This window comes from Bufo gargarizans, chromosome 4, assembly GCF_014858855.1.
Source record: "Bufo gargarizans isolate SCDJY-AF-19 chromosome 4, ASM1485885v1, whole genome shotgun sequence".
Lineage (NCBI taxonomy): Eukaryota > Metazoa > Chordata > Amphibia > Anura > Bufonidae > Bufo > Bufo gargarizans.
This window is the reverse complement of record NC_058083.1, coordinates 466,212,718-466,239,715: the sequence shown is the minus strand read 5'-3', so window position 1 is coordinate 466,239,715 and position 26,998 is coordinate 466,212,718. Positions and strand designations below refer to the sequence as shown.

At 41.0% G+C, this 26,998-nt stretch overlaps 1 protein-coding gene across 1 annotated transcript in view; it reads right to left on the bottom strand.

The window, feature by feature from the left end:
• Positions 1-26,998, bottom strand: part of ISM1 (isthmin 1) — a 55,877-nt gene that overhangs the window by 20,275 nt on the left and 8,604 nt on the right. The window lies entirely within an intron of this gene.

Sequence of the window (26,998 nt, the reverse complement as noted above, 5' to 3'; positions counted from 1 at the left end):
ATCATTGTGTGTGGCATAGAACACTAGAGCCAAAGGAGTGGCCTTGTGGAGGGTTCAATGGGGGCGAGACAGAGCAGAACAGACAGAGCTGTGCTTGGGACCATCCACTCAACATGTGCAAGCTCATCCGCATATGGGAATATGGCGCTGTCATTGCATTATTAGTCATAACCGATCGGGGGAATGGGATGAGCAGTCGTAATTAAAACCCAAAGCTTTTATAAAGGAGACAACATGCATGTAATTTTGAAGAATTAACACTCTTATGAGCAAAGCTACCCCTTTAAACAGTTGAAAGATGAGGTGGAGCAGGAATCAGGCCCCCCGACCTGATATTGATGGGCCATCCTGACGATAGGTCAACATCAACCCACTGCACAACATCTTTAAAATGGATTGTACAATTTAAAAGGGCTTTTCCAAGGTTTCATTTTACTGACCTATCCTCTGGATCTGATCTGATCTGATCAGTGGGGTTCTGACACCCGGGACCCCTGCTGATTAGCTGCTTAAGGAGGAACCGGAGCTCACAGTAGTGCCCCTTCTCTCAGCTCACCAGGCACAGCGCCGTACATTGTATAGCGGCAGTGCTTGGTATCACAGCTCAGCCCCATTCACTTCAATGGGGTTGAGCTGCGCCCAGGCCATATGACCGATAAATGTGATGTCACATGGCTCAGGGAAAGCTGTGAGAAAGTTGGGGTGCTACTGCGAGCACCAGTGCCTTCACCAATCAGATACTGATGACCTATCTAGAGGAAGGTCATCAGTAAAAAAAAAAACGGGTCAGAAAACCCCTTTAAATTAATATGTTCCGAGTAGCGGCAAGTGTGATAACATAACACAGGCATGCTCAACCTGCGGCCCTCCAGCTGTTGTAAAACTATAACTCCCACAATGCCCTGATGTAGGCTGTTCGGGCATGCTGGGAGTTGTAGTTTTGCAACAGCTGGAGAGCCGCAGGTTAAGCATGCCTGACATAACAAATGTAGTCATACTTACCACTATTCTCTCCTGCTTCTTCCAGCACCGTGTCTGGTCCTCCAGCACTAACGTCATCTTCCTGGCCTCAGTGGCAGTCCATACACACCAAGTCACCGTGCAGCCAATGACTGACCTTAGCGGTATACAGGACATAACTGCTGAGGCCGGTGATTGGCTTCAGCAGTGATGTGCACGAAAAGTCATGCTGCAGCCAGGAAAACAAATACATATGAGGAGAAACCAGAGCATGGTGCGGGAGGCTGCAGGGGAGAAGAATGGTAAGTATGACTTCTATTGTTATTTTCTCACATTTACTGCTGCTGGGACAACCCCTTTAAGCCTCCTGCATATCACATTTTAGAGACTTGCTCTTCCATACATCATTTCATAACAAAAGGATGACTGAGGCAGAAGAGAGGGGGAAAAGAGTCCCTTACTGTGATCTGCAATGATCATAATCCATTAACAGTTTTCTACATCTGCAAGGGATGCAGCAAATGAGATTTTTAGAAATCTGGTCCTGCTGCAGTAAAATACAAAGGTGTCCCGAATGTGAAAAAGCGTTGCATTATTCACTATAAATACAGCCACACTGTACTTTTTACGCCCCTTGACACTTCGATAGAGGAGACACAGAAGAAGAAAGTGGGACAATTACGTCTCTGTGCTGACAAATAAACATATCACGGCATAGACTGTCAGATGGCAATTCCTGCACTTTAAATGAGGAGTTTAAATAACCTTGCCCCAACACACAGGAATGACAGGAATGTCAGAGGCGGCAGTGTACAGTGCACCCTGCCGAGTGTATTAAAGTGATGTCCACGTTAAAGCAGCAGAACTGGGAACAACTCAATCAATTTATACAGCAACCCCCCCTAGGGGGCAAGCCATAAATGTGGTACTTAGCCGACCGCTCAATCCTCTACCCTGGGTGTTATAATTTACAGATTCCATATTCATGTCAAATTTGAAAAGAGAATGTTCATTTAGAATAGCCATGGGTTACGGCATAGCAACAGCTCAAGTGACAATAAGGTGACTGCCATCGTGTGTTTAGGTTTCAGTGTATTATGGTGGTCACCTTGCTTGGCTTACAAAATTGTGTATATCACCGGAATATTTGGATGGGTTTGCGATTTTTTTTTTAACAATCACTATCCCAGAATTACTGAATTCTCTTAAAACATAACTTTTACTAGCATTAATTTAGAAAATAGCCCCATAACAAAAATAAATAACAATTCGGCTTGTGCCAATAGATAATGTGGAAGAGCCTTCCTTTATCTTGGATATGATGATCCCAAATATATTAAGCAAAATATTATAACTTACAGTTTTGAAGACAGCTGATTGGCACACCAGATACTAGAGAAGTAAGGTCAGGGCAGGGGTGGAGGGGGGAACTTTACCCTACATTAACCCTCACACTACCCCTGCCTACAAGCAGAGCACCCGCCCCGAAAGGAGCGACCCCACTTCTCGCTGGCTAAGCCCTCAACTGTCACCTGTAGGTAAGCAAGGTATAATCCTCCACGGTATATTCGTCCCTCATCCCGACCAGTTTCCCCAGTCAGTAAAGGCTGGTTCATCAGGGGATCACAGATGAGGTGAAGATGGCAACTATGATAATTGCATTATGGTCAGGTATTGGTGTCAAGATAAAGTAAAGCACACTGTTAGACTAAAGACCATATCTTAAATAACTCACATCGGGCGCCAAAAGGCGAGTCCGCCCTCTTGCTGAGCCAATGAGCGCTGCTGGCTTCCTAATCGAGCCAATTCCAGTATTTGAAATGCACGCCCGCCATGTGGAACGCATATGTGCGTCCGAAACCGGAAGTGACGCAAATGTGGTCCCCATGTGATCTATGATGCGCAGAACACATTACAGGTAGTATGAAGCTATCCGATCTTTAAGAAGGAGCGGAACTAAGTGTGAATAAAAGCTAAGATAGGAATAGAAATATATTGTCTGTTGTGAGCTGTCTGAAAACAAGCCAAACAATACTGACACTCGCGATATTCAAGGTATTAAAGTCACCATTATGTACTTCTAAGACGTGGCGTGCAATGGGTTTATCGCTCCGATTTCTAACATTGATCAGGTGTTCGCCTACTCGTCTTCTGAGTTTGCGTTTGGTCTTTCCCATATAATTAAGTGGGCATGCACAGGTGCATAAATAAATGACACCCTGTGTGCGACAGTTAGAAAAGTTGCGCATCACATACGTTAAACCTGTGCTCGCACTGGAGAAATTTATGGACTTAAGAATGAAAGGGCAGCAGATACAATTACATTTATAATGTAGTGTCCCACTAGTTAAAGGTGGGCACTACACAAGGGTCAATTTGGCCACGTGGTACTCTTACTCCTGAGGGACAGTGGTATTATATTTAACTATGCATTTTAATGTATTTTCTATAGGTTTTTATATGTATTGTTCCCCTGTGACATGTACAGCAGGCCTATTGGGGTATAGTGTAGCATCCTACACACTAGAGGGAGATAGGGAGCCCCTAGTATACATGTTCAGGCCCAGACAGGGAGGAGTTAGTCTGTAGTCAGGAGTCTGTGGAGACAGAAGTGAGAAGGTACCAGCCAGAGACAAGCTGAGGGCCGCCTCCTGACATGCAGCTAGACAGCCCAGGCTACTAGTTGCTACCAGGAGGCTAGTGGAGGGATCCTAGCCTGCCTGAAGATTTCCTGAGTCTATGTCAGCTCAGAAGATTTACCCCAGTAGAAGAGATGGGCCTCCTGGGAGAAACCTGCAGTACCCACAAGCCAAGCAGAGCCAGAGTTCCAGCTAAACTCAAGTAAGCTGAAGGGCAGAAGAGTCAAATATAGAGCAGGGATAAATACGGGAGGAAGATTATTTGCCAAGGATAAAAGCCAGCATCTGGGCGTCCGGGCCTTGGGATAGTAACCAGACAGGAGTTCTAGGAACAGTTTACTCTATATCTGAGGAGAAGGTACAACCTGATCTGAGTGTGTGTGATTATTACCCTCCGAGTATCTTACAGGCACTGGCGTCACGATTCTTAAAAGGGACCTTGCCCCAGGCACATAAAACACCTGCAACATCCAGGGCACCTCATCCACCATCAGGCCTGGTCCCAAAATACAGAGTGTGCCCCAGAGGACCCCTGTGCCAGCCTCTCCTTCACTGCTGTACGCTTGCCCTGGGTTTTTCTACAGAACTGTGAGTAACCTTTGCTTGCCCATAAACCTCACAATCGCAACACGCTGCAGGTCTGGCGTGCTGCAATAAGTACCCATTGGTTTATTAAGCCATGTTTTTTCACTTGCCGGTTTCTGATAATGGCTATGTACAAGCCTATCATTCAGTGACCTACCACGTCTATAAGTTATGGCAGGTGAGGTGGATAGAACATCACGCAAATCAGGATCAGTAAGGAGAATGTCCCAATATCTTCTAAAGATATTCCTTACTCTATTATTCTCATAATCAAATGTTCCAATAACTCTAATGATTCTTTCTGTGTCTTTATCTCGTTGTCTCTAAGTAGCGTTAGTTAAGAGGGAATGTCGATCCTCTCTGGTGGAATGATGGAACAAGTCCTTGGCTTGTGTATAAAATGACTCGGAGGAGGAGCAGTTCCTTCAAACCCGAAGGTATGGCCCTTAGGAATGCCACGCTTTAAACTCTGAGGGTAATGACTGTCTCATTGTAAAAGGATATTTGTGGCCGTAGGTTTCCTGTAGATTTTTGTGTGCAATTCCCCTTGATGCTTGGTAATACATACATCCAGGAATGCAATACTGTCTTTATCAATCTCATAAGTAAAATGTAAACCTATTATGTTCACATTTAGTTGGGCCACAAATTCAGAAAAAGAGTCCCTGGTACCGTCCCACAGGATAAAAATGACGGCAATGTATCTCCCCCAGAATAAAATCCTGGGGGTCCATTGACGACAAGCCTCATTAAAGGCAATAGTGTCCTCCCACCAGTCCAGGAACAAATTAGCATAACTGGGGGCACATGTGCTCCCTATAGCTGTACCCCTGAGCTGGTGAAAGAACAGTGTCTCAAATATGAAGCAATTATAGGACATGCTGAACTCAAGCGCATCAATAACGAATGCATTGTGTAAATGGAATTGTGTCCCTCGAGTTTTTAAAAAGTGTTTGACCGCCATTATGCCCCATTCGTGCGGAATACTCGTATAGAGAGCTTCTACATCAACAGACGCCAAGAGTACATTCTCGTCCACGTAGATATTTTCAGTTTTGAGCAATAAATCTGATGTATCTCTAATATACGACGGAAGACATGAGACAAAAGGGCACAAAATGATGTCAACATACGTGCTCGTACTATGAGAGATGGATCCTACACCTGACACTATTGGTAGTCCCTTAAGGGGGGGGATACCCTTTGTGAATGGCATAAAAAGTGGGATCCTTTGAGAGTTTACCATTTTCAAAGGCCTCACAATCATAGACTTCAATAGATCAGAAAACTGGACCGTAGGGTTAGATACAAGAATGGAATAACATATTCTATAATTTGAAAGACTCAGGCACATATTACGATATGTAGGGTGATCCAACAGTATGACATTTCCTCCCTTATCTGAAGGTTTGCATACAATAGAGGGACCTGCTTCCAATTTTCTCAATGCATCCATTTCTCCCTTGTCTAAATTATTAATCCCTCTACTCTTTTTTATTTGTATTTTTTCCAACTGGTCTATTACAAATTTGCTGAATAGATCTAAGGCTGGAGTATCTTGTGGGGGTGGCATCCTAATGCTTTTCAATTTGAGATCCGTAAAGGGACCTTAATCAGGGTTTCGTTCATTCTCGGTTAAGAGTGAGCTCAACTTAGGCACACCCTCCAGATCCTCCATGGCAATCCATAGTTTGGCACATTCTTCCCTATCATGTGTTTTGAAGAATTTATGCCATTTTAAATTTTCGGGTAAACAGACTGATGTCCTTAATCCAATCAAAGGTATTGAATGTGGTTGTGGGTACAAACTAAAATCCCTTTACTAGAAGCTTCTTTTCCTGATCTGTTAGGGACCTAGATATAAGATTGATCACCTGAGTGGAGAGTGCTAACACTTGTTTTTGTTAGACCTCTGTGCCGGACCACCCTCCCTGTCTCTTAATAGATATGGGAATGTATTCTGTCCGCCTCCTGTCTCTAAAAAAAAAGTAGTATAGGGAGCTTGAGATGCCAAAGTAGGTAACGACAAGGGTAAAGAGGAGGGAGCGGAAGCTTAGGACCCGTGTGACAGATTTGGTAGGGCACTCTGGGGGTTGGAAACCTGGTATGTACCTTGGTACCCCCCCCCCCCCCCCCCCTGTATTGTCCCTGAGGCCATCTTCTCTTGCCTCTACCCCTGAACCTATTTCTTCCCCTAAATGGAACAGTCCTTTTTTCCGTATCAGAGGAATCTGGATCTATCGATGAGATATCTGTGTTAGTGTTAGTTGGTGCACTGGAATTTACTACATAAAATACTTGTTTCTCACGAAATTCTGACAGGTCTCGGACAAATTGCCTGTGTTTCCTATCTTTTAGAATTGTTTAATATCTTTCTACGTTCGTATGGAAGATATTCTCTCATCTGTTATAATCAGGATCTGAATTGAGTTTAAGGGCAGTTTCGATAAGACTATTGAGATGTTTTGATGTTCTCTCAAGGATAAGTTTCTCCTCTTCCCATAAAAGCTGCATAAAGCGTATTGAGCTAGATAAAAGCTCCCGTTTCCACTAATTGTTAGGAGCGTGGATGCCCTTCCTAAAATTCACAAAGGGTATGCCCCCTTAAAGGACGACCAATAGTGTCAGGTGTAGGATCCATCACTTCATAGTATGAACCCGTATGTTGACAATATTTTGCACCCTTTTGTCGCATCTCTTCCGTCGTATATTAGAGATACATCAGATTTGTTGCTCAAAATTGAAAATATCTACGTGGACGAGAATGTACTCTTGGAGTCTGTTGATGTAGAAGCTCTCTATATGAGTATTCCGCACAAATGGGGCATCATGGCGGCCAAACACTTTTTAAAAACTCGAGGGACACAATTCCATTTACACAATGCATTAGTTATTGAGGCGCTTGAGTTCATTCTGTCCCATAATTACTTCATATTTGAGACACGGTTCTTCTACCAGCTCAAGGGTACAGCTATGGGGAGCCCATGTGCCCCCAATTATGCTAATTTGTTCCTGGGCTGGTGGGAGGACACTATTGTCTTTAATAAAGCTTGCCGTCAATGGACCCCCAGGATTTTATTCTGGGGGAGATACATTGCCGACATTTTTATCTTGTGGGACAGTACCAGGGACTCTTTCTGAATTTGTGGCCCAACTAAATGTGAACATAATAGGTTTACCTTTTACTTATGATTGATAAAGACAGTATTGCATTCCTGGATGTATGTATTACCAAGCATCAAGGGGAATTGCACACTAAAATCTACAGGAAACCTACGGCCACAAATAGCCTTTTACAATGGGACAGTCATCACCCTGAGAGTTTAAAGCGTGGCATTCCTAAGGGCCATACCTTCGGGTTCAAAGGAACTGCTCCTCCTCTGAGTTATTTTATACACAAGCCAGGGACTTACAACATAGATTTGAACAACGAGGATATCCCCCTGAAGTACTTAGGGACTTGTTCCATCATTCCACCAGAGTGGATCGACATTCCCTCTTAACTAACTCGACTCGGAGACAAGGAGATAAAGACACAGAAAGAATCATTAGAACATTTGATTGTGAGAATAATAGAGTAAGGAATATCTTTAAAAGATATTGGGACATTCTCCTTACTGATCCTGATTTGCGTGATGTTCTATCCACCTCACCTGCCACAACTTATAGACGTGGTAGGTCACTGAAGGATAGGCTTGTAAATAGCCATTATCAGAAACCGGCAAGTGCAAAAACATGGCTTAATAAACCAATGGGTACTTATTAATGTGGCAGCGATTGTATCTGCTGCCCTTTCATTCTTAAGTCCAGTTCTCCTATTTTAATTAACCTTTACCTTGCCGATAAATCCTTCCAGAACTTACTTTATCTGAGAGTGCCTCTACACAGGACACAGTATTGATGAAATAAAAAAGGCACAAATTGTGGAAAAAATAATCTATGATTATTGAATTTTTTAAAAATATACTAGCTTCTAATTGAAGTGTTCCTTTAAATCCACTCTCCTAGATCTTCAGAGAAAAAAGAAAAAAAAAAATGAAAATTAATAAAAATAAACAAAATACACAGCAAGAGGCTGGCTTTTTTTAAATGCATTTTTCACTAATTGCTGAAAATAGCTGATCTGCAGCTTCCACAAATTTGAGATTGATGACCTAATCTGGAGGACAGGACATCAGTACTTAAAGGGAACCTGTCACCAGGATTTTGGGTATAGAGCTGAGGACATGGGTTGCTAGATGGCCGCTAGCACATCCGCAATATCCAGGTCCCATAGCTCTGTGTGCTTTTATTGTGTATAAAAACCGATTTGATACATATGCAAATTAACCTGAGATGAGTCAGAGCTTGAAAATATGACTCTTCTCTGGTCACACAAGTAAGATATGACTCTTATGTTAATTTGCATATGTATCAAATCAGTTTTTTTTACACAATATAAGCACACAGAGCTATGGGGACTGGATATTGTGGATGTGCTAGCGGCCATCTAGCAACTCATGTCCTCAGCTCTATACCCCAAATCCTGGTGACAGGTTCCCTTTAAAAAGGTGGACAATCCCCTAAAATGAGAATGTTTGATTGTTTTTTGGATCGTGGGAGATCAGCACAGTGAAGGCAATCCGAAGGAAGAGCCATTGTGGCAATGTAAATCTTAAGGGTGATGCAGATGCTCAAGTGAAAACTGCAGCCCCTTCACAATGCTGATTGGCTGGAATTCAGACCGCCACCAAACACTGATAGAAAGGAAAGGACAAATATTACAGTTTGACCGTTTTAAGAAGGGATCTGACCACCAGGTTGTAGATGATTTTCGATCAGAAGAACTGTGACTGCAGCTCTGAACTTCGGTATCGGATCAGTGCAAAATGTACAGTACTTTTATAAAGTTACTCAGCTTTTTATGTATATTATACATGGAGATTACATTTTTAAATTTCAAGTTTCATTTGTATACGATTAGCATTCACTTTCAGGTTAATTTGGAAAAGTTGAGATTTATTTTTCCAAATTGATGTGAGTAGGTGAATTAAATGGAAAGTGACCAGGCATGGACACATACTTCTATTCTTCCAGCAAGAAGATATTTGAGAAACTCTTTACCTTATATTTAACATAAAGCTAGAATTTCTTTTAATCCCCAAGGATATTAAAGCCTTCCTATATTAGAAGCTTGTTTAGTTTTGATAATTTAATATATGTAACACTCTTTAAGCCTTTTACAACCAAACTCTTTTTGGGAGTATCGAGTGATGCACATTTTCCTGATCGGATTTCCTTAAAATCTAAGTTAGTGGTTCAGGATTTCGTTATTGACCATGTTCCTGTACTTCGGCCTATACATTCCAGCAGCTTTCCATCCACACCCTCCTCACAATTATCACCAGGAAGCATTATAGTACCGCCAGATAGGAACAGTGCCGATCTCAGACACTGGTCCCAAGTAAGTAATGGATAGGCCTCTGAGGAAAAAAAAGTCTATAGGGCTTCACTTCAACAGTCAAAGCGGCTTTCTACAAAAGTGTTTCAAGTAGTTCCAAATGTCTAAGTTTTTTGTACAAAGCTCATTTCTTTATACATAAACAATTATTCCATGTGAGTAAAGATGATCACAGTAATAGTTCCACAATCTATAAAAACTACAACACAAAAAATATATGATCAAAGCAACCTAAAATAGTCACTCACCAAAATAATACAAACAGATTACAGGCTGCCGTAAAAGTCATGTACGAGTAATTTTATAGATAAAGCGATTGTCTCATGGTCATATTTGCCGAGTAGTGGCCGGATCCTATTATAATCAATGAGGTTCGGCAGGGAGGTGGCAGTGTCCGGCAATGCCGGATCCAGAGAACTCTGGGTCCCCCTCTCATGACCTATACGAGTCTAAAGGGAGAACAGCTAACAACCAGCTGCTCTTGCAAACCTTATGGGACACTTCTATCAGAAAGGGGTATTTGTTTTTTCATTCAATATTCATAGAAATTATATTTTTTATATATTTTTTTTATTTGTTTTTCTTTTCAACAGTAGTATGCCATTGAAAATTAGATATAACATTTTGTCCTTCTGTAGTCTGTAGTCAACACAAATTATAAGACCTGCTACATATATGTCAGTTCACTGCTGCTGTGAGGGAAGGATGTTATCTGAAGGGTAATCCTCATCATAATGGTTAATGCAGAATTGGGTTAAGGCCCTTTTCACACAGTCAGTAATTTCCATCAGTGATAGGGAGCCAAAGCCAAGAGTGGAGGCTACACAGAGATAAGGTATAATGAAAAGATTTCCACCTGTTCTGTGTCTTGAACCTGCACCTGGTTTTGGATCAAATAACCTATGTAAATTATTGATCAAACACTGACTGTGTGAAAGCGGCCTTACATGATGGCAGCTCTTTTGCCAATTGCTCATGTAGCATCCCTGCATTGATAAGGCTAGGTTCACATATGTGGCAGAGGATATGGCAAAAAAAATAAAAAATATACTGCAGCATGCAACAGAACTTTGTCCAACGAAATGCCAGTATTTACACCGGAAACCCAATGGACACCATTATAGTCAATGAGATCCTCCAGAATATCCTGGATCTGGTAATTCCAGTTTTCTGTTCCTATACCACATGTAAACCTAGCCTTAGTATAATGTTTAATACCCTGAGTCACTCCCTTCCATCTGTGGCCAGACAGAGTAAAAGTTGGCATTACACCGACAGATGAGACAGACAATTGTCGGGAAGGAAGCATTCCATCCCAGCAATCTCCTGCTCGTCAGTGGAGGAGACTGCTGTTATTACATGCAGCGATCTTCAAAACAGTATCACTAATGCCATCGCCCGTCCCCATACAGAATCATTATTTTCCGCCACAGATCGTGATTAGACAGCACGATCTGCTGCCATTGATTTTTTAACCTGCTTAATCAGGTAATCATTTTACAAAGACTGATCACCGCTAACAAGTGTTCCTACGAACGTTTCGATGATCTGCCCAACTATCACCAAGTCTAATTGGACCTTAAGAGAGACTATCTGTCTAAATGTCCAAAGAGGGAGGTAAAGAGCAAGGACTAAAAAGGTAGGATACATGGAGCGACTTTAAATGATTAAATCCAGAAAACCATCCACCAGCTTTTTTTTTTACTATAAAATGACATAGAATATTTACATACAGGTTGTCCCTGTGAAAAGTCCCTTTAAGCCAATCAAATGTGATGAGACAGCCCCTTTAATTTGATGACGCAATGTAGTCTTGGAGCTTTACTTTGAGGAATATGGTCAATGTCAACATGCGAAATGTTTCACAGTTCATTTTCGCTTACACATTCTAATAGGTGCTGCAGAGGTACAGAGATTGTGCTGTGTAGAGAAGCCATGGCGGTAGTCAAACAAAGAGTTACTGCAAGGGCTCTCTTGGTATTCCTCAAGGGCCCTAATCTTACACCATGTCAGTGTTCTATTGTTACAAGATCAAAGACTCCATGCTGCGAGAGACGGTCATTGTGAAAAGGGTGAACAGTGAATTTACTGCTTGACTTCATTCCCTTTAAATAGGACAGTCACACTCATCAACTCCTAAAGAAAGGTCTGTCCGGTATAACCTCCCGTTAAGATCCTGTATGAAAACTCTGCTTACAAAAGAAGCACCACACGGATACCAGAGCAAAGCCCACAGGAATACGGAGTAAGGTTTTCCATAAATCCCTCAACGTCCAACATAGATTATCGGAATGTGAAATATCATTAGTACCTTCAGTCTACAAGCGTGGACCTTGTAAAGTGACTGAAAAACATTAAGGCCACGTGTTTTTGTGTGTTTTGCGTGTTTTACGAGCGGATTTCCACGCAGAAAATGTGCAACTTTATACAGTGCCAGCTAAGACTTTTAAAATCTCATCTACACAATGTGGAAGTTTTCCACGCAGAAATTGACCTGTGGTGCCAATGTTGAAATCCGCAGCATATCAAAATGACTAAATCTGCAAGTAACAAAAAACAAATAAAAAAAACACGCAAAATCTGCACGCACATTCTTACAGAAAATCTGCATTAACTACACTCCATTTGCATTTAGCCTCTGGGAACATGCACCTTGGATTTTCGTGCCGATTTCATTGTGTTTCCGCACCATGTGTTACTTGCAGATTTCGTCACACCCTTGCCCACAGATTTCACCCTTTGCATTGCAAAGGTTTAAATTTGCACTGAAAATCCACACAAACGATTAACATGCAGTGGATTTCAAAATCCACACCTCAGGACAATTTCTGCACTGAAAATTTCTGCACCAGGTTGATGAAATTTTCTAAATCTTATCTATGTAGCCGGTACGAAAATCTGAGCATAATACGCACCGTGTGCGTGTAGCCTTAGGGTGCCTTGTCTTCTCATTCTGTATGGCAGCAGTATGGTGGCGTAATGCTGCAACGCAGTTTCTGTCCATATAGCATCGCAGGTAAAACGGGTTTAAAGTCCTTGTCTCACCTGTATAAGCCACAGAGATGTATCAAACTGGTGTAAATTAGAACTGGTTTAGTCGCCAATAGCAACCAACCAGATTCCACCTTTTATTTTGCAAAGAAGTTCTGAAAAGTGAAAGGCAGAATCTGATTGGTTGCTATGGGCAACTTAACCAGTTCTAATTAACACCAGTTTTCGCTGCAGGGGACAGGCTTGGTAGACATCTATGGGCCCATATAATTTCCTCATTCTAGAGATCAAAGGGGATCTCAGCACTCAGACACCCCCCACCCCCCAACGATTTAGGCTACTTTCACACTGGTGTTTTGGTCTCCGTTTGTGAGATCCGTTCAGAGCTCTCACCAGCGGTCCAAAACGGATCAGTTTTGCCCTAATGCATTCTGAATGAAAAAGGATCCGCTCAGAATGTATCAGTTTGCCTCCGTTCCGTCTCCATTCCGCTTTGGAGGTGGACACCAAAACACTGTTTGCAGTGTTTTGGTGTCCGTCTGATGAAAATGAGCCAAGCGGGTCCTGGCACACAATGTAAGTCAATGGGGACAGATCTGTTTTCTATGACACAATCGAAAAGGAATCCGTCCTTCATTGACTTTTAATGGTGTTCAAGACGAATCGGTCTTGGCTATGTTAAAGATAATACAAATGGATCCATTCTGAACGGATGCAGGCGGTTGCATTATCTGAACGGATCCGCACCAAACGCGAGTGTGAAAGTAGCCTAAAACTTTTAAAATCTCTTTGACATATCAAACCTTTTTTTGAAAACTCAGTGACCCTTTTCATTTACATTCCCAAGAACCCTTTGATCCTATGCCCTCGCCCTGTCCTTCATTTTAGGCTGGAGCCAAGACACATTGGGGCAAATTTACTAATCTTAAAGACGGTGTAAGCTTAGACAGATATTCTAGAACTGCACCAAATTTATCACAGGGGCTCAGGCTGGATGATAAATGTGGTGCAGGGATACGAAGTTCTCTGACTCTATACCAGCTAATGATTGGCTTAGGGCTGTATTAAATTAAAAGATCAGGAAGACTTCCCTCCCGGCAATCACCCGCTCGGTATTGGAGGAGACTGCTGCTATTACATGCAGTGATCTCCTTCACAGAATGGGGAGGAGAGCTTGCTATACCATCGCTTACTCCCATACTGACTTGTTGTTTGCTGGCAGGAGACCGTGATTAGACAGCACAATCTGCCGCCAGCAAACAATGTTTTTTTTTTTTTAAGCCAGATGAAAAATCCAGACTGCTCGATGAACGATTTGCTTGTTTGTCGGGTAATCAGCGGCAGCATTCCACTGCCAGATCATCAGCCAGTGTAATACAAGCTTTAGGCCTCTTGCACACGAACGTATTTTCATTCAGTGTCCATTCAGTTTTCTTTGCGGATCATATACGGAACAATTCATTTCAATGGGTCCGCAAAAAAAAACCAGAAGGTACTCCGTGTGCATTCCGTTTCCGTATTTCCATTCCGCAAAAGAATAGAACATGTCCTATTATTGTCCGCATTACGGACAAGGATAGTACTGTTCTATTAGGGGCCAGATGTTCCGTTCTGCAAAATACGGAATGCACACTGACAGCATCCGTATTTTTTGCGGATCCGTTTTTTGCCCACCGCAAAATACATACGGTCATGTGCAAGAGGCCTTACCCAGAGACAGATTTTTATGCCAGAATTGTGGTGCAATCTTGGCACATCTTAGACCCTGCCCCTTTCTCCAGAAAGCCTCAACCCCCTTCCGCAAGACCCCAAACTTCTGTCAAGAATGTTGGTAAAAAGTGTAGAAACCCTAAACGTACCAATTCTTTCCACTTTTTAGACAGATTTTTGGCAAAGACAAATTAAAAAATGAAGGCCATTTTTTGGGCTGCAGTGGTGATGCTCTGTATACTTCAGTGATGTCCCTACTATGTACGGTGACACCTGTGAATTAGGTAAACCGGACTTGTCTGGTGAGATGACAGGCATTGCCACTTTCCGACCTGTATCGCATTGAGTATACAGAAATGGAGAAGGCAGAGATGGCAAATAAAAATAAACATTCCTGCATGGGGCTCCCGGTTCCTACATGATTAGCGTCAGAGGTGGACTGGGAACTTTAAGTCGCCCTGGAAAAACTAAAAGTGGCACCATGTTGTAGGTGGGACTAGACTGACAGAAGGTGGGGCAACAGAAGTAAGCGGTACCAACAGAAGTAGGCAGGGCCAACAGTACCATAGTGCAGCATAAAATACAGTCCCAGCAGAACCAAATACCACAGTGCAGCATAAAATACTGCTGCCCGAGCCACAGTATTCAACTGTATCTCTGTTCTGATGACAGAAATAAAGTTGAATTCAGGAGGGCAGCTGCAGTACCTGATGCTCCTATCATTAATTAATGCTGAGAGAATTAGACTGATATGAACCCGGTCCTGAGGAGAGCTTAGATGGCCCCCTGGGCATCGTCCCACCGCGGAATTTCCCTAAAGGGTCTATGGCCAGTCCGCCCAATTAGCATGCAGATGCAATCTTTGCAAAGATGTTTAGAAATTCCTCGTAGAGTAAAGTATGAAACGGCTCAATGTTTAGACTCTGTGGGGAGTCCAAAAGTGGTAGTGAGGGGAGTGTGTGTGTGTGTGTGTGTGTGTGTGTGTGTGTGTGGGGGTGTGTGTGACCAAATTAAGGAAAACTTACATTATTATTCCGACTCCCTTTCCCAGGTTACAATCCTGGATCTAACCCTGCCTACGATGATGCTACATGTAGAGACCTTGTTTTGAAAGTTGACATGGCTGGAGGCGAGTGAAGTCCTTCATTTCCAACATGTTTTGTGGGCACAAGCATATTCCATATTCCAAACAGCAGATCTGAATAAAACCTCAAGTGAGCCTGAAGGGGAGTTCTAGATGTATTTTTGTTTTACTCTGGCAGAGTACCTGAGACTGTATTCTTCCCTTCCTGAACCCCTTCTGTTCAAGTGTCACCACTCCTGGTTTTGCATAATATACCTATTTCTACATGGAACTAGATCATTAGCCTGCGAATGTACAATGATGAATGTCTCACTGTTCTATCTGATTATCTTTGTATACTGTATGTGTATGCTCACTTTTCAATCTCACAAAACTCAATAAAAAGAGATTTGTTGCAGCTGCGATGACGTGCTCTATATCGAAAGTGGTCACTGCAGCCAATCACCAGCCTCAGCAGTATACTATACAGCATGCAGTAGCGGACTTTCCCACCCCACATACCCCAAAAAAAAAAAAAAAAAAAAAAAAAAAAGTGCCTAAAGAGGAAGGACATACAGCTTGTGCAGCCAATTCAGCTGCACCTGGAACCAGCTCTAGAGCAATGGAAGAAATGTTCAAGCTACTAAGCTAAGAGTGGGGTTTAGTGGGTTAACATGGCAGAACTCAGAAGTGAGGTGGGGCAAAGCTTCGTTCTGTGACAGGGCGCAGCTTATAGATGCAACCGGTTCCACTAGAAATACTATATCTGCCCCTGACGGCACAACACCACTGAGGCCAGTGATTGGCTGCAGCAGCTACATGCCGTATGCATGCACATCACTGCTACAGTCAGGAAAACAATCACCGCTGGACAGGATGGAGTGGTGGCGTGGGAATGGAAGTTCGAAAAGGTAAAAAAAAAAATATATATATATATATATATATATATATATATATATATATATTTTTTTTTTTTTTTTTTTTTAATTCAAGCCAATATATTTTTTTTTAAGTAGCAAGGAATCTAATAGCCAAGTCCTTTAAGCTTTGCAAACTGCATTTGGTATTTACTTGACTTTTATGTTGCTCAAAACCATTTAATGACATACACAAGTCTAAAACACAAATCCTCAAAATAATGCAGATTGTATAAAAGAACTAAGAACATTATATACACAAACAAAAACAAAAAAAAATAATCAAGGACCCCTTCTGCATGGTTACATACATTATCTGGTATGAGCTTTAAATTTGAACCAGGATAACGCCTTCAGATCAAGGTGGGTCAGTTTAAGAATGAAACAATCCTTAAGAAATATGGGAACCATTACATGTGGCAAACATATAAAATGCTGCAGTTTAAAAAGAAATACGTTTGCCCAAAAAAAATATAAAAAAAATAATAATAATTGTAGTCAGACAGTATCTGGTATATTTTCTGAAAAGCAGATTTTTTTTTTACCACAAATAAAAATTAATCATGCTTTAATAAATCTCATTTGAGCATTTTACAATCTTCTATATTTTTTATGGTCTGCCAGCACCTGCTTTAGGATGGAATGGCACAGCGCTAGAAAATCTATTAATTGCAACAATTTAAACCACCTGGATAAACCAAGAAAACCCCAAAAACATGTCCTTCAGGATATACTGGGAGGTTTAAAATGGGATTAGTGGAACCGTTTTACAATTCAAAGCATCATGAGAACTCCTAAAACCTATAAGGCTGGAGGTTGAAGGGTTATTCTGGCTGTTAAAAGTTATCCCCTGTTCCCCAGTGATCACGACAATGGGTGCCCCACGGAGCGTCCCGAAATGAACGGAGCAGTAGGTCGGGCATGCAAACTACCACTCCATTCATCTCTATGGAAGTTCTAGAAATAGCTGAGCGTTGTAGTCAGCTGTCTCCAGATCTCCTGTACAGATGAATGGAGCATCAGTACATATGCTCGACTTGACTTTCTATTCATTTCAGGGTTCTCATTCTCTTGATCGGTGGTGGTCCCAGTGGTAGGATCCCCGCCTCATAATTAGCCTCTATACTGTGGATAGGGCATGACTTAACAACCAGAATACTCCTTTCAGACATTGAACCTGTGATGCCATGAGCATTCATATTAAGAAAGACCACTACAGTCCACTAAATAACTCAACATTTTCACAATTTTTATAACCATGAAGGTTACATGCTTAGTCTACTTCTAATCTGACACAACCAACACTACAATCTTATTTTTCTAGGACAACAGGTTAATCAATGAGCCTATGTACGGTAAAGTCCACTAAAATGAACGGAGGCACCAACACAGATGACTCTAACACCGTGCACGGCCCTCATAATAAAAACAGCAACTGGTCAAATTGTACACGATGGGTTTACTAATCCATACTTTGGAGCAAAATTCTGGTGTAAGGTTAGCCAACTAATAGGTGGCATAAATATAGGACCCTTTTACATGAGTCAATACTCAGGGCAATCAATGATCGGGAACCAACCAACCATTCATTCCAGATTATTGCCCGCTCATTCTGCTTTTACATGCCACCATCACTCCCATACACATCCAATGATCTTCAGCCACACTTCCCCGTTTACACAGGGTGACGTGCTGCCCACAAATGAGAAGCTTAGGTTCCCCCCTTTACACAGGACAATTATTGAAAACAAGCATTTGTATGAATCTTTGTATTTGACAATTGGTGTAAAAGAGTCTTTAGACTAAGTCTAAGGCCTTATTCACACAAATGTATTGTTTGTGGATCGGAATGTGGACCTGTTCTTTTCAATGGGGCTTCAAAACATAACGGGTCTGGTTCCATTGAATGTAGGCCACTGCATAACTTGAAAGAACATCCCTTACACCTCAGGCAATCTCACTTGCCTGAGATTCCATTATTTAGGGACCTTAGATTCTGACCTGATGCAATGTTGTCATTGTAATTCACCTGGTCATCTGTGCAAAGAAATACTGTATGTGACCTTGTCCTTAGAAGATGAGGCATTACTATACCCGAGAAGAGGAAGCAGGCCAAGAGAAGTAGAGATCTCCAAACAGAAGTCTCAGTGTAGTCGGTCACCCCTTATTTCACTTCCTGCCTTCCAGAAGAAATACATTTTTTATTATTTTTCCATTCACATAGCATTAGGGCTTGTTTTTTGCGAGTCAAGTTGTACTTTCGTAGAACCATTTTATATTGCAAAAAAAGTAGTGGGAAGCTGTAAAAAAAAAAAATGAATCCAAATGGGGTGAAATTTAAAAGAAAACAAAATGCACAATTTTTATGGGTATAGTTTATGGCGCAGTATGAAGTAAAACTGACCTGTTTCCTTTATTCTCCAGGTCAGTACAATTAAAACAATAACAAATTGTCGTTTTTATTGTGTTTTAATGCATAAAAAAAATAAAATCTTTGGAAAAAATAAATTTTTCTCTCACCATGGAAAAATATATTTATTTAGACCCCCATACTTATACTGAGCTGTGTGAGGGCTCAGTTTTAGTAGGACAGAGTACAGTTTTCAGATATACCATTTTGGAGAGTTTATGACTTTTTGAGCACTTTGTATTCAATTTTTTGGGAGGTGATGACCACTACTTAAAGCGAACCTGCTACTGTGCATGACACATACAGTGCAACCTGGAGGTAGCTGGATATAGAGCAGGAGGAGCTGAGCACATTGCTATACAGTTTTATGGGAAAAGTTGCAGTATAAGGGCTCATGCACACAACCGTAGTTTCAGTCCGCATTTTTTGAGGATCAGATGTAGACCCATTCATTTCAATGGGTCCCCAAAGATGCTGACAGTACACCATGTCCATGTTCCTTGGCCCCGCAAAAAGATAGAACATGTCCTATTCTTGTCTGTTTTGCGGACAAGAATAGGTATTTCTAACAAAGGGAAGGACGTGCTAATCAGCAAAACGTGGAACACACATTGCCACTGTCAGTGTTTTGCGGACTGCAAAAACATACAGTTCTGTGCATGAGGCCTAACTTGTAATTAATTGATTTAAATCTTTGCTCTATGCCTAAGAGTCCAGAAAGTGGTCTTGTCAGTGACTGACTGCTATCAGTGTATGCTCATTTTGTGGAACGGCACAGCCAGCCCCAAATAGAACAGTCCTATCCTTGTCCGTGGCCAATAATAGGACATAGGGCTAAAATGATTACTCGACGGACATAACAAAAAAAAAAAAAAAAAGTATACATATTAGGTATCGCCGCGTCCGGGACAACCTGGTCTATACAAATACCACATGATCTAACCTGTCAGATGAATGTTGTAAATAACAAAAAATAAAAACGGTGCCAAAACAGCTGTTTACGACCACATATGGGGTGTTTCTGTAAACTACAGAATCAGGGCCATAAATACTGAGTTTGGTTTGGCTTTTAACCCTTGCTTTGTAACTGTAAAAAAAAAAAAAATTTAAAGGGAACCTGTCACCAGGATTTTGGGTATAGAGCTGAGGACATGGGTTGCTAGATGGCCGCTAGCACATCCGCAATACCCAGTCCCCATAGCTCTGTGTGCTTTTATTGTGTAAAAAAAATGATTTGATACATATGCAAATTAATCTGAGATGGGTCCTGTCCCTGACTCATCTCACATACAGGACTCATCTCAGGTTAATTTGCATATGTATCAAATCTTTTTTTTTTTTTTTACACAATAAAAGCACACAGAGCTATGGGGACTGGGTATTGCGGATGTGCTAGCGGCCATCTAGCAGCCCATGTCCTCAGCTCTATACCCAAAATCCAGATGACAGGTTCCCTTTAAATGGAAAATCTGCCAAAAAAGTGAAATTTTGAAATTGTATCTCTATTTTTCATTAATTCTTGTGGAACACCTAAAGGGTTAACAAAGTTTGTAAAATCAGTTTTGAATACCTTGAGTGGTGTTTATAGAATGGGGTCATTTTTGGGTAGTTTCTATTATGTAAGCCTCGCAAAGTGACTTCAGACCTGAACTGGTCCCTAAAAATTGGGTTTTTGAAAATTTCAGAAAAATTTCAAGATTTGCTTCTAAACTTCTAAGCCTTGTAACATCCCTAAAAAATAAAATATCATTACCAAAATGATCTAAACATGAAGTAGACATATGGGGAATGTAAAGTAATAACTATTTTTGGAGGTATTACTATGTATTATAGAAATAGAGAAATTGATACTTGGAAATTTGCAATTTTGTTTACAAATTTTGGGTAAATTTGGTATTTTATTTTTTTTTTACTTCATTTTACCAGTGTCATGAAGTACAATATGTGACGAAAAAAAACTCTCTCAGAATGGGCTGGATAAGGCAAAGTGTTTTAAAGTTATCAGCACTTAAAGTGACACTGGTCAGATTTGCAAAAAATGGCCTGGTCCTTAAGGTGAAATAGGGCTGAGTCCTTAAGGGGTTGAAGCAAAAAGTTAATTTATTCCAATAAAGGTTTGCTGCAAAACAAGGCAAGTCAATCCCTAGAGACCAAAAACTTGTAGCTTCCCCATCATAAACCATTAATAGTCTCTACAGCTGAGAATTTACCTTTCATGCAGCATCCATGCAGGTACATGCGTCAATGATCTGATTATGTTGCACCCCCCTCCAATAATGGAAGCTAATAAGACCAGACTTTATAATTATCAGAAGGAAACGTCGGGTCTGGAATATTTATAGACACAAAGCATTTATAGTACCAGTAATGCCACCTGACACTTGTTAAATTGATTGCTCCGGGAAAAAAAACTTAGTTTAAAATACTTGTGGTAAACAAAAAAAACAAAAAAAAAAAAAAAGTCTTACAGGGAATAAGCCAATAACACTTTGCAGCTACAGACCGAGTTTCATTTGTATATAGGAGAGTCTTAATGTATTGCCAGCTATTTGTTCAATTTTAAACATCATTTTACAAAAAAAAGACCTCCATGTGCCTCTATATATTAGAAGCATACAGAAGTACAGTAGGGACTCTATGGCCACATATTGTATACAAAGCTGAGACGTCACATGGCCATGTGCATTGCTTAGGCTACTTTCACACTAGCGTTTCTATTTTCCGGTATTGTCAATGGGGACAAAATGTAACTGAACAGAACGGAATGCTCCAAAATGCATTCCGTTCTGTTTGGTTGTGTTCCCATATCGGAGAGCAAACCGCAGCAAGCTGCGGTTTTCTTTCCGTTATGGGATGCGAAGTCAGATGCATCCGGCATGACCCGCAACGCAAGTGAATGGGGATGGATCCGCTTAACTCTGACACAATAGAAAACGGATCCACCCCCCATTGACTTTCAATGGTGTTCAAGACGGATCCGTCTTGGCTATGTTAAAGATAATACAACCGTCTGCATCCGTTATGAACGGACCCGGTTGTGTTATCAGTAACGGAAGCGGTTTTGTTAAGCCCTGCCGGACGCTACTGTGAAAAAAACGCTACTGTGAAAGTAGCATAAATCCATGACAGAAGCTAAATTATAAGTCTAACATACATAAAATACACAAAAAGGGGGGTTAGGAGTTTTGAGATCACCTTTAGTAGGTAATGACAGAAGTTACAAAAGAATGGGCAGCAGAACATGACCTATAGTTTATATCAAATCTTCATGTTAACGATGTTTTAAAAATTGTTGTTGTTAATTTCTTTATGTTGCTATATGTGCTGTAGGCTGATACCTGTAGGCTGTTCGGGCATGCTGGGAGTTGTAGTTTTGCAACAGCTGGAGGGCCGCAGTTTGAGGATGCCTGGCTTAAACAGCAGAAAATACACCTTCTGGAGTGGCCCAGTCAGAGTCCTGACCTCAACCCGATTGAGATGCTGTGGCATGACCTCAAGAAAGCGATTCACACCAGACATCCCAAGAATATTGCTGAACTGAAACAGTTCTGTAAAGAGGAATGGTCAAGAATTACTCCTGACCGTTGTGCACGTCTGATCTGCAACTACAGGAAACGTTTGGTTGAAGTTATTGCTGCCAAAGGAGGTTCAACCAGTTATTAAATCCAAGGGTTCACATACTTTTTCCACCTGCACTGTGAATGTTTACATGGTGTGTTTAATAAAAACATGGTAACATTGAATTCTTTGTGTGTTATTAGTTTAAGCAGACTGTGATTGTCTATTGTTGTGACTTAGATGAAGATCAGATCACATTTTATGACCAATTTATGCAGAAATCCATCATTCCAAAGGGTTCACATACTTTTTCTTGCAACTGTATATGCTCATGCAGTTTCCAAACTGGCAAATTCCTGTTCTATGCAGGTACCTTTCAGTAGCTATTGCATTATCATCACAGCCATGACAACACATAATCCACCATTCACAACAGATGATATCACAGCTTATCTACTCCCTCCTGACCTCTGCACAGGTCACAGAGCATGCCTAGAAAACTCTCCTATAAAAGTCAATGAGTCCAAGTCTTGACATAGTTTAGACCTAGTGGTCAATGTGAATACTGCACCATTTTAGGATTATTTTTAAATATAGACAGGGATATGGAAAATGAAAAACACACACAAAAAAAAAAAAAGTTTAACATAAAACCTCAATTTAAACAACTTGTCATTACACATTCCCTTTAGGTCCAGTAGAATTGTGGATGTACTATGGTCATCCGGGCAACTTGCTCAGTTTAAGCCAATTGCTACTGAACCACCATGTGTCTCTGGCCTCATGCACATGACCGTTGTGTGCATCCGCGGCCGTTGTTCCGTTTTACTCCGTGGACCCATTGACTTTCAATGGGTCCGTGGGGAAAAAACAAAACAAAAAAAAAAACAAAAAAAAAAACGGAAAATGCACCGTTTGGCATCCGTGTCCGTGATCAGTGTTTCCAGTCCGTGGAAAAAAAAAAAAGACCTGTTCTATTTTTTTCACGGACAACGGTTCACGGACCCATTCAAGTCAATGGGTCCGTGAAAAATCACGGATGCACACAAGATTGTCATCCGTGTCCGTGATCCGTGTCCGCTTTTTCCTATCATTTCAAAGGCAAACTTGACTTAGATTTTATTTTTCATTTTTCATGTCCGTGGATCCTCCAAAAATCAAGGAAGACCCACGGAAGAAAAAAAGGACACTGGATCACGGAACAACGGAAACCGTTTTTGCAGACCGCAGAAAAAAAACGTCCGTGTGCATGAGGCCTCTAGGTTTTGGATTAAAAATATTTGCCCAATTAAGTGAGCATACCTTAAAGGGGTATTCCAATACTAGCATCTAATGACGATGTGTTGTCCAAAGCCTCGCATTGATGGTGTCTGTGAGCTGCTACTTCTCTCCTCAAAATGTCCCGAATCAACCTCCGATTTTAAAGCCACTTGTTTGGCATACGGCACTATGAACACAGATTTTTTTTCCTTTTTCAAGTTTATAACAATTTTTTAATGATACTTTTATGCTGTTGTAACAAGTCCATTTTCTTAAAAATAAAAAAAATCTATAATTTTTTCTTGTAAAGACTTGCAGAGCACCTTATCACTGCAATTCCAGAGCTGCCTGTTATGGGGAAGGGAAAGAATGGAGGCTGTTGACGAAACCCTTTAAATATTTATATATATTTTTTGCATAAATAAAGAGAGACGAGACATAGCGATCATTCCTGGAACATGCACGCTAAATAGTGATGAAACACAACAGCGCGGCATAATGAAATATCAATAGAGCTGCCATATTCATTATAGGGTGCGGAAAGAAGGCCCTGCATTGTGATCTCAAATATCACACACCACGGCACATGCTACCTCAGAAGAAATCCACTTCAATGCCGCACAGATGTTCACTTAAATTGTCAGGGGAAAATCAATGATCTTTTCAACAGAAGGATTTTGTTCGGGGATGGTCAGTGGTTTTCTTTCTAGAAGTGCCATCATTTCTTTATCACTTCTCCAGCTGTGACTGCTCTTCTCCAATTCATCAGGAGCAAAGTCAAGTTCAAAGCTACTGGCAAAATCGCTTAAGGAAAATCCTCCTGTATATCCCCAGACTAGGTCTACTCTTAAATAACGCTGAGCACACTTCCAAAATCAAACATTAGTACTTCCTCCTTCAGCCTTATGATCACTTTCTTACAGCAGCGGTGGTTTTCAGATCTTTAGGGTATAGGTCACGACGTCATTTTTGGCACCTTTTTTTTATTTTTTTTGCAAAAAAAACAAAACAAAAAAAACAGCACAATTCTTTACTGGGATAAAAAAAAAAAAGTTTTGCAAGAACAAACCTCCTCCTTTGTACATACGGAAGCAGAACATTCTACATTTTTACTTGTCGGACTACATAAAAAAAATTAAAAAAAAAGGACAGCAATATGCGGCCACCGGCCATGTGATGACCGCATCACGGATGTGGACCCGTTCACTTGAATAGGTCCGCAATCCGGAAGGTGAGGTGCAGAACGGAGGCACGGAATCACAACGGAGTGCTTCTGTGGGGTTTTTCTCCGTGCCTCCGCACCGCAAAAAGGTAGTGCATGCACTACTTTTATGCAGTGCGGATGGATCACTGACCCATTCACGTTGAATAGGTCTGGATCAGTCTGTGGAATCTGCATGGATGTTGCCTGTGCATTGGGGTTCACACATTGCAGTCCCTGATGCAGGGAACAGCTGACCAATGGCCATGTGCATGAGGCCTAATAAAAAAAATAAAAAAAAAAGAAGGATAAAACTACAAAAATAAATAAATAAAAAAGAGAGAGATACAGGATATTTAAAGGGTAACTCCACCTTATAACAAATTCCTGACCTAGTGATTTTACTTATTTTTTTCGTTCACATAGCCGTATGAGGGCTTGTTTTTGCGGGGCAAGTTGTACTTTCTAATGCCGCAATTTAATAATGCATACAATGTAGTGGGCAGCGTCCCAAAAAATCCAAATAGGGTAGAATTTGCAAAAAAAATAAATAAAAATAAAAATAACAATTTCGCCACAGTTTTATGGGTTTTGATTTTACAGAGTTCACTATGCGGTAAAACTGACTTGTGCTCTTCATGCTCCAGGTCAGTGCGATTATGATGATACCACATAGGTATGGTTTTTCTTGCGTTTTAACACTAAAAAAAAAAAAAAGGATCTGTAGTTTTTGCCAATACCATTTTGGGGTGTGTATAATGTTTTGATCACTTTTTATTCAATTCACCGTATGGGATTTTTTAAAATATTTTAACAGCACGTGCGTTTTCCACATGGTGATGCCCATGATGTTATTTTTTTGGTTTATTTTTATTTTGGGGAAAGGGGAGTGATTTGAATTTTTATATATATATATATATATATATACACATATATATATATATATATATATATATATTATATATATATATATATATATATATATATAAAGTAAATAACGAGGCAGCACTTCCAGCTTTTGGTGTACGGGTGAAGACCCCAAACTTTAATCCAAGTGACGTTTCGGCCTGCTCAATGAGGCCTTTATCAAGCTTGATAAAGGCCTCATTGAGCAGGCCGAAACGTCGCTTGGATTAAAGTTTGGGGTCTTCACCCGTACACCAAAAGCTGGAAGTGCTGCCTCGTTATTTACTTTGTATATCGTGGAGGAAGAGCCTACCTCTGTGGGGATTTGCACCCAGTCCATCTACTCTGACTGTGCTGCTGCATTATCTGTGTTATATATATATATATATATATATATATATAAATATATTTTTTTTTATTTTGTTGGACCTCAACTTGCAGTCATCAGATTGCAATTTGTATAGAATAATGGAATTTGCTCCATTAGGGCTATTTCACAGGAGCATTTCACAGTCCGGAAATCACACTCCGAGTGTGATCCTCCGTTCTGGACACTGCTCGTCTTGCAGGAGCGCACGGCATTGTACTGATTTATAATGCTATGTGCCTTTGCTCAATCTTTTTGCTACAGAATCACAGTGACAGCGTTATTTCAGTATGATTCTGTAGTAAGTAAGGTCATGCATTATAAATCAGTATATAATATAATGTTGTGCGCTCCTTCTACGAACAGTGTCCAGAATGGAGGATTACACTTACACACAGAGCAGGATTTCCTCTCTTGCGGGAATCACGCTCTGTGTGAGAGGGATCATGCTATATAAGATGTGCCATGAATCTTGAGGGGCCCAAGAAAGTGTAAAGAAGTGTTTGTACTTGCTCGTGTACCTTTAATTTAAAGGGGTTATCCATTTTTCTCATATTGATGACCTATAGTCAGGATAGGTCATCAATATCAGATTGGTGGAGGTCTCACTCCTGGCACACCCACCAATGAGCTGTTTGAAGAGAACATAGCACTTGTATGAGAGCTGGGTTCTCCTCACTGTTTACCTTCTCGCTGTTGACATTGCAGCGGCAAACTGGTGTAATTACAGCATCTCCGTTCCATTCAAGTGAATTCAATCATCCGGGAATCGGACCCCCGCTGATCTGATGAGGATGACCCATCCTGAGGATAGGTCATCAATAAAGGTTAAAATGGACAACCCCTGTAAGTCTTTGAAGATATGGAAATGGCCAAGTGAACAGCCTGTGCTCTCCTATAAACCTCAATCAGGAGCGACATGCTCGCCTTGCCGCCTGTTCACGCCTCCAGTCAGACATTTACTGCATATCCCATCAAAGTGTCATAAATG